Source organism: Phoenix dactylifera, chromosome 10 (genome assembly GCF_009389715.1).
Source record: "Phoenix dactylifera cultivar Barhee BC4 chromosome 10, palm_55x_up_171113_PBpolish2nd_filt_p, whole genome shotgun sequence".
NCBI lineage: Eukaryota > Viridiplantae > Streptophyta > Magnoliopsida > Arecales > Arecaceae > Phoenix > Phoenix dactylifera.
Genome location: NC_052401.1, coordinates 6945127 through 6954399, shown reverse-complemented (window position 1 = coordinate 6954399; position 9273 = coordinate 6945127). Strand labels below are relative to the sequence as shown.

At 39.5% G+C, this 9273-nt stretch overlaps 1 pseudogene; it reads right to left on the bottom strand.

The window, feature by feature from the left end:
* Positions 1-1248: 1248 nt before the first annotated feature.
* Positions 1249-1346, bottom strand: LOC120112283 (annotated as a pseudogene).
* Between the last annotated feature and the right edge of the window lie 7927 nt (positions 1347-9273).

Genomic DNA, 9273 nt, shown 5'->3' with positions numbered 1-9273 from the left:
ATCGGAATTTTATTGTTATCATATCTCATTAACCCTTGTTGCTAATTAAAAATTTAAAAAAAAATAAATAAATAATTTGCTTGATCACCTATTCAATGAAATTTAATGTCATGTCATAAAATATTAAAAAAAAATCTCTTGATTGTTGCATATAGTATATGGCATCAGCATAAAATACTCTAAGGGCTGAACCCATTTAAAAAGATAAGGTCGGAATTTCATCCCTCGTCCTTAGCCCAAAAATCACCCCATTGCATAAATATCCTAAGCTTAACTAAAATCAACTAGACGTTGGCCCCTAAGGACATTCGAGCTCAATAGGATGAAGACCACCGAAAGTTGCACCAATTTCGCTCTGTGGCTTAGTTGATGTCTAGGCAAGCTTTGTCCCTATAAGGGAGACAGTTCATCTGTTCGAGGCAAGTGGGTTTTAAGTGGGACCTTTGCGAACGCATCGTGACCCCTCCACTTACCTGGGAGCTTACCTGGTCAACTCGGTTCATTAGACCGGATTGGAGGCTTAGGTGCCCTCTTCAAACCAGTTAGGAGCTGTCTAGAAATTTAAGAAAAATATTAGAAATTGAGGTATAATGTTTAGTTGCATGTTTGATTGTGAATAGATTTTTGTCTTAGGGTGTAGTTTTAGGGTATCTTTAGTTGGTACTTATATTTATATTTATTTAAAAAAACATTAAAAAAATATTAATTAAATTTTGTATGCTAGGTTGGGATAGGGACGATACCGGTCGATTAAGTCGTACAACTTTAGATCATCCCTTAGGACACATCCTTGAAATTCCTTCGCAGTATCTCACACCTTGTGAGATGGCAAATTTTCCTGATGATGTAGGAAGTCACCATGGTGATGAAGGTAGACCCCCAGTTATGACACTTCGACAATATTTACATCCCACTAGGACTAGTCAACCTTCATGCATGATTATTCCTGAAAATGTAGGACACTTTGAAATCAAACCAGGAGTAATTCAATTGCTGCCAAAGTATCATGGAATGGAATCCGAGAATCCTTATCTTCACCTTAAGGATTTTGAGGAAATTAGCATCACATTTAGAGTGCCAAATGTATCGGAAGATGTCCTTAAATTAACCTTGTTTCCTTTTTCCTTGAAGGATAAAGCCAAAACATGGCTGAACTCCTTGAGACCAAGATCGTTAGGAACATGGCATGATATGCAAAGAGAATTCTTAAAAAAGTTCTTTCCCGCACAAAGGACTAATTTTTTGAAAAGGCACATTAGTAATTTCCAGTAAAAAGACCATGAAACATTTTATGAATGCTGGGAGAGATTTAAAGATTTGCTTCTCTCTTGTCCTCATCATGGGTTTGAAACATGGAGAACCATTAGTTTCTTTTACGAAGGGTTGTCCCCACAGTTGAAACAATTTATAGAGACTATGTGCAAGGGTCTATTTCTGGAAAAGCAACCCGATGGGGCATGGGACTATTTAGACTCTCTCGCAGAGACTGCACAATTATGGGATACAGGGGATAGAGTGAATAAACCTTTGCCTAAGCCTACTAGCGTTGGACAGGGGGGCCTTTATAACCTTAGTACTCAGGATGATATTCAGGCTAAAATGGCAGCCCTTACTAGGAAGGTAGAGAAAATTGAACTTAGAAGGATTGAACCCGTCAAGACCTTAGAACATAACAACGAGTGTTGTAGGATTTGTGAGATGCCTGGTCATCTCACCACTGATTGCCCCACAATACCTGCATTCAAGGAAGTCTTGCATGATCAGGCCAATGTTATGAATACATATCAAAAATCTTTTAATAATCCTTTTTCGGGTACTTACAACCCTGGATGGAAGAACCATCCAAATTTCAGGTGGAGGAATGACCAACCTCAACAAGTATATAACCCAACTCCTCCACCACCGCAACCTCATTATGCACACGCACCCCCTCAAAAACCCAGTCTCGAAGAAACTTTGCAATCTTTCATGCAAGGTCAAGCTAAAATCAATGATGACTTAAGAAATCAACTGACAACGCTGACCACTGCTTTAAGTGCTCAAGAGAAAGGTAAGCTACCATCTCAACCACAACCTAATCCTCAAATCTATGGCGGTAGCAATGCATCATCTTCAACTTCGCATAAAGAACAAGCAAAGAGTATAATAACTTTGCGAAGTGGAAAGGTTATTAACCGACCAGTCCCAGAACAAACACAAGTCATACCTGATTCTGACCCTCCCAAGACAAAAGAAAAGGATAATGAAGAAAATGAAGCACCAACATCTACTGAAAAAATTGAATGTCCTTTTCCTGCACCATTTCCACAAAGATTAAAGCTCTTGCAAAAGCTTGAACCAAACTCTGAAATTCTTGAGCTTTTTAAGCAAGTAAAAATCAATGTACCTCTTCTTGATGCAATCAAACAAGTGCCCTCCTATGCAAAATTTTTAAAAGATTTGTGCACTGTCAAGCGTCGTTTAAATGTCAAGAAGAAGGCATTTCTGGCTGAAAATGTGAATGCAATTTTACAGCATAACATTCTTCCTAAATATAAGGATCCAGGTTGCCCAACTATCTCGTGCATCATTGGCAATTTTAGGATTGAGCGAGCATTGCTAGATTTAGGAGCGAGTGTGAACTTGTTGCCATATACGGTATATGAGCAACTCGGTTTGGGTGAGTTAAAGCCAACAACTGTGACCTTACAATTAGCTGACAGGTCAGTGAAGGTCCCTAGAGGGATTATCGAAGATGTGTTGGTCCAAGTAGACAAGTTCTATTTTCCTGTTGACTTTATCGTACTGGACACACATCCTGCTTCCAATTCACCATCTCAGATTCCGGTCATCTTAGGACGTCCATTCCTTGCAACTTCTAATGCATTTATCAATTGTAGGAATGGTGTCATGAAGCTTTCTTTTGGCAATATGACCTTGGAACTGAACGTCTTTAGTATAGGTAAACAACCCAGTGATCATGAAGAAAGTAAAGAAGTTGAATGGGTTGAAACCATTGCGGAAGAATATCTGTTAAAAGAAACATTTACTGAATCGGCCGACAATGGTTTGATAGATTGGTGTTCTGAAGGTACTGCTGATGATATGGTCCCACCTATTTTAGATAACTCGGATGTCATGATGGTCAATGGGTGGAGACCGAGAATAGAGGAATTTGAACAGTTGCCACCTCTAAAAGCAAAGATAGTACCCTCCCATGAACAAACACCTAAGCTCGAGTTGAAACCTTTACCGAAGGAACTCAAGTATGCCTTTCTTGAACCCGAGGACACATTTCCTATAATCATCTCATCTGATCTGGATCATGCCCAAGAAAGAAAATTACTTGGTGTTCTAAAGAATCATAAAGGAGCTTTAGGGTGGTCTATTGCCGACTTGAAGGGGATTAGCCCTTTAATTTGCACGCACCGGATATATTTGGAGGACAATGCCAAAACCACAAGGCAAATGCAACGCAGGTTGAATCCTACGATGAGAGATGTGGTTAAAGCAGAAGTCTTCAAGTTGCTTGACGTGGGTATTATTTACCCAATTTCCGACAGTAAATGGGTAAGTCCTACTCAAGTCGTTCCTAAGAAGTCGGGTCTGATGGTAGTCAAAAATGAGCAGGGTGAACTAGTTCCAACTCGTGTTCCGACGAGTTGGCGCATGTGTGTTGACTACCGAAAATTGAATTTGGTCACTAGGAAAGATCACTTTCCCCTACCCTTCCTAGACCAAGTTTTAGAAAGAGTTGCAGGACACAATTTCTATTGTTTTCTCGATGGCTATTCCGGATACTACCAAATCGAGATTTCACCAGAAGATCAAGAGAAGACTACCTTCACTTGTCCTTTTGGCACATTCGCTTTCCGTCGGATGCCATTCGGGTTGTGTAATGCACCTGCAACATTCCAAAGATGCATGCTCAGTATTTTTGAAGACATGAATGAGAAATTTTTAGAAGTGTTTATGGATGATTTCTCTATTTTTGGCGATTCTTTTGATGATTGTTTGTTACATTTACAAGCTGTCTTAGCTCGGTGTATAGAAAAGAATCTGATACTGAATTGGGAGAAATGCCACTTCATGGTGCCAAAGAAAATTGTCCTAGGACATATTGTTTCATCGAAGGGCATAGAAGTTGTAGAGCTAAGATTGATTTAATCGCTAAGCTACCTGCACCCAAGACGGTTAGAGATGTTAGATTATTTTTGGGTCACGCAGGATTTTATAGGAGGTTCATCAAGAACTTTAGTGTCATAGCTCGACCATTATGTAACCTCCTATCCCTTGATACACCGTTTGATTGGACTGAAACCTGTCATGATGCATTCGAAAAGCTGAAGTCTATGCTTAGCACTGCACCTATCGTGCGACCACCCGATTGGTCATTACCTTTTGAGATCATGTGCGATGCTAGCGACTATGCGATAGGAGCTGTCCTGGGACAACGCAAGGATAATAAGTCATATGTCATTTACTATGCAAGCAAAACTTTAAACGATGCTCAAATGAATTACACCACCACCGAGAAGGAATTGCTTGCAGTAGTATTTGCATTAGACAAATTTCGCTCTTATATCCTTGGTGCTCCTATTGTTATCTTTACGGATCATGCAGCGCTAAAATATTTGCTAGATAAGAAAGAGGCCAAACCACGCTTAATACGATGGATACTTCTACTCCAAGAATTTGACATCACTATCAAAGATAAAAAGGGAGTAGAGAATGTGGTTGCTGACCATCTATCACGGCTAGTTGTTCATGATTTGGTGCCACAGTTGCTCATCAAGGACTCGTTTCCTGAAGAGCAAATGTTTGCACTTTCTACTATGCCATGGTATGCTGATATTGTAAACTTTCTTGTCACGAACCGGATGCCGGAGCATTGGGGATCGAATGATAAGAATAATTTCTTGCGTGAAGTAAGAAGTTATTATTATGATGCCCCCTATTTGTTCAAGTATTGCAATGATCAAATCTTTAGAAGATGCATTCTGGATCATGAGATACAAAGTGTACTCTCTTTTTGTCATGCCAGTGCTTGCGGAGGACACTTTGTATCTAAGAAAACAGCAGCTAAGGTGTTACAATGTGGTTTTTATTGGCCTACACTATTTAAAGATGCCCACGAGTTCTGTAGGACATGTGACCCATGTCAACGTGTTGGAAGTATAACTCGTAGGCAAATGATGCCTCTTCAGCCCATTACTGCTATTGAAATTTTTGACATGTGGGGCATCGATTTTATGGGCCCATTTCCACCGTCTTTTGGATATGAGTATATTTTAGTTGGCGTTGAGTATGTGTCAAAATGGGTAGAAGCTGTTGCCTGTAGAACTAATGATCACAAACCTGTTTTGAAATTTCTTAAAGAAAATATTTTTTCACGGTTTGGGATGCCCAAGGTTATAATTAGTGATGGAGAAAAACATTTTTGTAATAAACCTTTTGAGATCCTGTTACGAAAATACGGTATCACCCATAGAATTGCAACTCCTTATCACCCGCAGACTAGTGGCCAAGTAGAGTTAGCCAATCGGGAGATCAAACGAATTTTAGAGAAAACGGTGAATCCATCACGTAAAGACTGGTCTTTAAAACTTTCTGACGCATTGTGGGCTTACCGTACTGCTTATAAAACTATTCTTGGTATGTACCCGTATCGGCTAGTCTATGGAAAAGCATGTCATCTACCTGTTGAAATAGAGCATAAATCGTATTGGGCCATTAGGAAATTAAACTTTGAATTGTCAGATGCTGGTTTCGCTAGAAAATTACAATTAAGTGAATTGAATGAAATTCGTCGGGATGCGTATGACAATGCTAGATTCTGTAAAGAACGAATGCAAATTAGGCATGATAAATCAATTCTAAGAAAATCTTTTGAACCTGCACAAAAAGTTCTTTGTTATGACTCTCGCTTACATCTGTTTTCTGGAAAGTTAAGATCAAGATGGACAGGTCCTTTCATTGTAAAAACTGTTTTTCCACACGGGGCAGTTGAAATTGAGAATCCACAGGATGGTAAAATTTTTAAGGTAAATGGACATAGACTAAAACCTTTTCTTGAGAATTTTGCAGATGAAGAGGACTCCTTTCCCTTGGAGGAGCCTTCTTATGACTGAGCATGACGGCCAAGGTATGTATATATTAGTTAGAATTAAATTTTTTTTTCTTTTATTTCTAGTTTTCTTCTTATTTTGTAGGTCTTCTTTTCTAAAAATCAACAGCTCAAGGCATTCTTCTTCTCTCTATTATTTTCTCTATTGTCTCTCATATATAATTTTCTTGCATTTTTTTTTACATTGAGGACAATGCAATGTTTAAGTTGGGGGGAGGGAAATATTTTGATCAAAAAAAAAAAAAACAAAAAAAAAACTTGTTTTTGCATTTGATTTATTCTATTACTTTCTTTTCTGAGCAAATGCACATGTATTTTCATATTGAGTTTGTGCAACTATTAAGGCAAGGAACACATGCATAATATGATTGAACAGAGATCTATTATTAGATCCCCACACGTGTACTTAATGACAATAGGAAAGCCTCAGGAGTTCACATTTGTTAACTGCATTATTGTTAGCCTTATCCGTAAAAGAAGTACGAGTATCCTTGTTCGTACCATAAGGTTCATGATTTGGTTTTCACATAAAGATAGAGGTTGAATATCCCGACTAGATTACTTAGGTGCCTTATGATCCGACCTTGGCTGACCTATAGTCACAATGCAGTCACATATATAATAAGAATATCTATATGGTTCAGTCTACCATCTCTTTTCTTGCATATATATATATATATATATAAATAATAATACTTATGATGACAAGTCTGGCCTCGTGGCGTAGTCTGGTTCGAGTAATTAAGTCCGAGAGGTGTTTCACCTAATGTCTTGAGCCAACTGGATCGGGGGTCATTGACTGAAAGCTCGCTACATGGACCTTACTAGAGCCTAATGGGGTTGGATAGCTGTAGTTGTCATGTGTATTGAAAAAAAGAAAAAAAAATAATATATGAAATGAAATAAAAATAAGCATGAATGAGTTGGTTAGGCTGAACCTAGTGACATGTGGTAATGGCTGGTTTGACTCCATTGTATTGGACCTCTGTGTACCCGGGTTGTTTAGTTGAGATTGATAGCTCTTTCTTTACATACGAACCATTCTTGACAAATTTAGACAACATGTGATATTCTGAAAATTTGATGGATCAGGTTCTAATAAATTGTAGAAAACACTTGTGAACTTGAGTAGTGCACCTAAAACTCAGGCGGTGCCCTGTTGTGGTGGAGGTATTAGTACTCTGAGAAAGTCATGCGGTTTGATGCACACTACACTTTTATATTTCCTTGCCTTGACAGTTGCCATGCTTGAAAATATATATCAATTAATTACATGTGTATTAGCTTAAGATTTATTTCATATTTCTATTAGAATCTCATGTCATATCATTCATGATGTTTGTGGGTAGCATCCCTGAAAACCCTCACGAGACAACACTCGTCCACTAGGGTAACCTAGGGGTTTAACGGCTTGTTGCACGTGCTAAGTGCAATCGTGATTCCTACGAAAGTGAGTATTTATCTTAATTTTATGCAATTAGTTCTAATAAAACATCAAAGGATGAACCAACACTTTTTGTACTCTCATATTATTATTTACTCTGAATTGCTAGAGACTAGCAATAAGCTAGTTGGGGGGTGTGATGAGAGCACAAAAGTGCGATCTACACATCACTTAAATTAGTATTATTGCTAACAAATAATGATAGAAGTGTTGTATTAATATTATATTTTTGTGGGGTGCAAGTGATCGGAAATCAAAGTTAAAATGCACATTGGGTTCAAAAAGATGCATCATAGTAGGTGACTAGTCAACCACATGAGGTCAGTCCCAGTTGCAGCCACATCCAGCAGCAGCATGTCCTCCCCATTTCGACTAAGTCCATTTGAAGGAATCCTGTACACATCCGTGCTTCAGCCGAGCCCATATCACAACGTCCATGAGCCTTCTTCCCGTCCAGGTTCATCACCCACGAATCCAAGCAGCCGAGTCCCAGCGTCCGTGCCCCATTCTCACGTGTTCCCGCGATGCAAGCAATTGCAATCCTCCCGTCTTCTCCGCGTGCACCATCCCAGCAAAGTCCAGCCGTCCACGGTTCATCTCCCATGCATCCAAGGCCCTTCTACCAGCTTCCCACGCGTCCGACTGATCCTCCCACGCATCTCACGCGCTCTAGCTTTCGGATTCCACGATCAGATCTCACAATCCCTGAGTTCCGACTTCATCCCACTTCTTCCGCCTCATCCGCGAAGCTCCTGAAGCTCCCACAATCCCACCAGCGCATCTTCCGGATCTCATGCATTGGAGCATCCCACAATGCAAGCGATCGCAATCCAGCTTCTCCCGAGTTCCAGCCGCATCCAACGCCTCCCAGCCATTCGCGAGCGTCTTCCCAACGTCCGCATCCCATCCGTCCACGTCCGAGCGCGTCCGCAATCTCCCGAGATTCATCCTATCCATTCGTTACCACCGCGTGCGAGGAAAAGGGGGACTTGATACCTATCTCGGCTGGCAAACAGAGGGAGCTATATATCCCTCATTCGGCAGGAAAACAGGGGGAGCTCTCATTTGAAAATAAAGAAAAAAACAGAGGAGGAAAGAAACAGGGGAGGCCCTGTTCCGAAAATAAAAAAGAAAAAAAAAGGGGAAAGAGGAACAAGGGAGATTTTTCATGTTGATGGCCGGCTAATCCCTTTGGTCTAGGGTGATGGGAGAACCCTTGACTTGTTACTTTCTTGAAGTAAACTCTGAACTTTGGTTTTAATGGATTTACATCTTTTCATATGTTCTGATTCTCTCATATTTTTTATTAGATAGATTCATCATGTTTTATATTTATTGATGCATGGATTGCTCTGATATTTGATTTGTCGTAGACATAACTGGCACGATGAATGCTTAGACATTGAGTTCATGTATTCAAAAGATATATTTCATGATTGGAACTATTTTATTTATTTGATCCTTGATCGAGAATTACCAAGTTTATTTCTTGAACGCAATATTGTCAAGGGGGATTCCGGATCCCTAACCATTTCTATTTCATTGAATTTTGTTTATTATTCTTTGCATTTAATTTCTGAAAACCAAAACATCATTTTAATCCACAAATTTATTTAACTGAAAATTACATCTAAAAATTACGCTAATAATCTATAGATCGTTCCCTGAGGATTCGACCTCGGACTCCCGAGATTTTACTACTTGTGCGATTCTCCTGCACTTG